Below are 4221 nucleotides of genomic sequence, written 5' to 3' on the forward strand. Positions count from 1 at the left end.
CAATTGACCATACAGTTTACCAACAGAAAGGAAATCCAGAATCTTCAGAACTGGAAAGGTTTCAGAGTGGTAGCCATGTTAGTTTGTATCAGCAAAAAATAACTAGGAGTCCTTGTGGCAGCTTAGAGACTAACAAATTGATTTGGGCATAAGCTTTCGTGGGCTAGAACCCACTTCACCAAACGCATGGAGTGGAAAATACAGTAGCAGGTATAAATACACAACGTATGAAAAGATGGGAGTTGCCTTACCAAGTGGGAGGCCAGTCAATTCAATTAACAATAGGACACCAAGGGAGGAAAAATCACTTTTGTAGTGGTAATAAGAGTGGCCCATTTCAAACAGTTGACAAGAAGGTGTGAGTAACAGTAGGGGCAAATTAGTATGAGGGAAATTAGGTTTTGTAATGACCCAACCACTCCCAGTCTTTATTCAGGCCTAATTTGATGGTGTCCAGTTTGCAAATTAATTCTAGTTTTGCAGTTTCACGTTGGAGTCTGTATTTGAAGTTTTTTGTTGTTGTTGAAGAATTGCCACTTTTAGGGCTGTTATTGAGTGACCAGGGAGATTGAAGTGTTCTCCTATTGGTTTTTGAATGTTATAATTCCTGATGTCAGATTTGTGTCCATTTAGTCTTTTGCATAGAGACTGTCCAGTTGGGCCAATGTATATGGCCTGAATAAAGACTGGGAAGCAGATATTAACGAGTGTCTGGGGCTCAGTGGAGTAAACTGCAGACCCAAAACCACCTGCACCAGTGTGACTGGGAATTACTCCTGCAGCTGCATTGATGGATGTGAGTCCAGGACTGGGAAAGCCAGGTCTCAGTGAGTGAGAACAGCTGCCAGGGTGAGCTCTCCCCTTGCTGCCACTACTCCCTGCTCAATCCCCCACACCCCTGGGCTCATTCCAGGCCTGGTGCTGCACCAGAGGCTGCTGCCGGCTGCAGCAAAGGCACCCGATCCGCTCACCAGGGCTGTGATCAGCCGTGACCCTCAATTGCTGCCCCAGCGCGTGGGGGCCAGGATCTCCCCTGGCTCGGTGTTTGGATTGGGAATAAACCCCTAGGTTTGCAGAGAAGCACCAGGGAGATGGGTGGGGCCCTCGCTGTCCCCAGCACACGGCATCCGGGCTGCTAGGGCCCCCCGGAGCCTGGGAAGGAGCCTCATATATGGTCCATAGACACAGCACAGTGCGCTCTGCCCCCATGGGCTCTGGGGAGCAGAGAATAGGCACAGCACAGTGTGCCCCAGCCATGCCCCCGATCCTCCGCCTGGGTCCTGGGGAGCAGAGAATAGCCCCAGTGCCTGACGCTCTAGCCAGGCCCCCAATCTGCCCTGATTGGCCCCAGGGTGCTGAGAATAGCCCCAGCGCAGGGTACTACGGCCATGCCCCGAACCACCCCCTACAACAGGCTGGCGGCAGGGTGGGTGAAGGGCCCTTACACCGGCTCCAGGCTGGCTGGGGAGGCCCCTGCACAGGATGGGGGATTGTCAGAGACCATTACGCTGCCAGAGTGGCCCAGCAGGGTCTCCGTGTAGCTGTGAATCTGACCTTTGACTGTTTAATACTCAGGACACCAGTCACCTGGGTCCTGGGACTCCCGTTGCGCAGGTCAGTACAGGTGGGTGCACTGGCCGCATGGCGGGGGTCTGAGGGCTTCTGCCATAGACCCCCCCTGAGTGCCACCAGAGAGCAAACAAACTAGTTTAAAGGGACAGCACCCAATTCCCCTGCACTCCCCTGGGCAGAGCCCACCCACCCTTCTCCTAGTGCTCCATGGGAGGGGAGGGGCTGGGTGTATCCCGAATGGGGAGGGGACCCATCGGGCTGGGGTCTGTAACGCTGAGCATGGCGCCCCCTTCTGGTGACTAGCTCCAGTTCAGCGCCCCCTTTCTTCTCTTCCACCATTGCAGCGCCCGGAGTCGCGGCTGCCCCGTGTCTCGGCCGTCCAGCCAGGTCACGCTGTGATCCCCATTCTGGGGGAGCCTTTCAAAGCCAGACCCCTCTCTCCTATGCCTGCTAGCAAAACCCTTCCTCCGGGGTCCTAGCCCCACCTCGGGGCTTCCTAGCACCCTCGCCTCAGGCCCCCACCACTGGGTCCTGCCCTCGGGCTGTAGAGAAGCCCCACCTGCCCCCTCCCAGGTGAGCTTCCTTCTAGCCAGCACCCTGCACGCAGCCTAGGTCACTTCCTCTTTGTAGCTTAACTGGCTCATATGGCCCCCCTGCCTTAACCCCGCTCTCTCAGGGCTGGTGCAGAGAGGGGATCGCAGGGGCCTGGTCTGGATAAGATTTGGTCCCCAGTCTGGGATGGGGTGGGAGAGGTTGTGCTGAAGGGATTGGGGCACTGCACATAGCAGGGAAGAAAGGAGAATAGAATGGAGTGGGGGGTTAGATGGAGCAGACAGATTGACCGGCAGACCACGCCGCCTGCAATGGGTGGGGGGTGTCTCCATTGTTATTCACCCCCAGTGAGCCCCCTGCCCTGCTGTGTGTGACCCCCTCCCACCCCATTATCCCTCCCCAGACATCGACGAGTGCCGCCAGACCCCAGATATCTGCAGCCCCAAGATCCTGTGTATCAACACCAATGGGAGCTACTGGTGTGAGTGCCGGGCTGGCTACATCCCCTCCAATGGGAACACGACCCTGTTCCAAGGTGAGTCCTGCTGCAGGGGACATGGAGGGGACATCTGGGGGGCTGAGCAGAGTCTGAGGCTGCACAGGCAGAGGTCTTGCCCGAGGGGGCAGGGAGCTGAGAACTGGTCTGGGATGTTGCGCCAGCCCCCCGCCCCCCATGGATGGGGTCCCTCTGGATCTCAACCCTAGCTGGGGAGAGCTCATCCTCAAGACCCTCACCTCCCTCCAGCCCAGCCTGTCTGTCCACTGGGGTGTCTCCAGTTGTCTCAGAGCCACAGCCACCAGCGTGCCCATGTCTGGCTTGGGGAGTGGAGGGATTCTCCCCTCCCTCCATTCAGGAAGGTGATGCTTGAAGCAGAATGACTGTACCCAATTGGGCGAGGAATGTGGGTGAAGCCAAGCAGCAGAAATTAATATGCCTGTACACCAAGACAAGGAGGCTGGGTAACAAAATGGAGGAACTAGAGCTACTGCTGCAGGAAGTGAAACCAGACACTGCAGGGATAACAGAAACCTGGTGGAATAGGCATGGCTGGAGTCCAGGGATTGAAGGGTAGGTGCTGTCCAGGAAAGACAGGAACAAAGGCAAAGAAGAAAACCCTTGAGCCATCAGTTTACCCATAAACAAATCTAATGTTCTTCCTTGAACCATTGTATTTTCTCTACAAACCCCCCTACCTATGCCCAAGTAAGGGTTCTGACCCAAACTCTGCATCAGTTCCACTAGGATTCCATCTCCTGACTGATCGTGCTCGGGGCTCTGCCTGTCTCCAGCACTCAGGACCCTGAGCTACCACCATGACCTGGGAACCCTGACCAGTTCAAGCCTCATGGAGTGGGTGAGATCCATCTCGCTCTCTGTTTTCTTTCCTACCTCAGGTATTAACCTTTAAAATGTAACTGTTATATATGTTTAGCCCTCCTTGTGTGGTTATCACTATGATTCAATAAATAGCTTTTATGGTTCAGCTGGTTGCTTCTCTCTCTCTCTCTCTCTGAATTTTACTCTTTTGTGTTTTAGCTTCCCCCATTTACTCTGCAGCAACGCTTCTTGTACCTAAGCTAAAGATCCCTGTAGTGCCCCAAAATACTGTGGGGTTTGCTCATCAAGTGGGTTACTACCAGTACAATTGTAATGTGAATGTGTGATAGGGATGTGTTCAACTTGGGGAACATGGGAGGGGAGCAGCTGAAAGTGCTGCTCAACCCAGCCTCTTGAGACCAGGAGCACATAAGGGTACCAGCTTGAAAGTGCTCCTTAACCCAGCTCATCGAGTACAGGAACACATGAGGGGATCAGCTGGAGAGTGCTGATTGACCTGGTCCTCTCAGACTTGCTCTGCTAGTGTGTGTGTGCACATGTTCATCTAGTTCTAGGGCTGGAGGAACCCAGCCCTGGGGAACCTAGGTCCTGCAGGAGAGCTCCTTGGGAGGGACTTGCAGAAGGAAGGAGTAGAGCTCCAATATGAGACTTTCACAGCATGTTAACAGAATTACAGAACCCCCTCCCCCAGAAGAGTAACCCTGATAAATGAGCTACCCCCACAGTAACGGGCACTTCTGGGCACAGCCTGCAAAAAG

At 54.4% G+C, this 4221-nt stretch overlaps 1 long non-coding RNA gene across 1 annotated transcript; it reads left to right on the plus strand.

Annotated features, from left to right (window-relative positions):
- The first annotated feature begins 706 nt into the window (after positions 1–706).
- LOC120393274 lies at positions 707–3398 on the plus strand. Its single transcript, XR_005591990.1, has 3 exons — positions 707–849; positions 2528–2659; positions 3359–3398. It is a non-coding gene; the product is annotated as an uncharacterized LOC120393274 (long non-coding RNA).
- Positions 3399–4221: the final 823 nt, after the last annotated feature.

Source organism: Mauremys reevesii, unplaced genomic scaffold (genome assembly GCF_016161935.1).
Source record: "Mauremys reevesii isolate NIE-2019 unplaced genomic scaffold, ASM1616193v1 Contig176, whole genome shotgun sequence".
NCBI lineage: Eukaryota > Metazoa > Chordata > Testudines > Geoemydidae > Mauremys > Mauremys reevesii.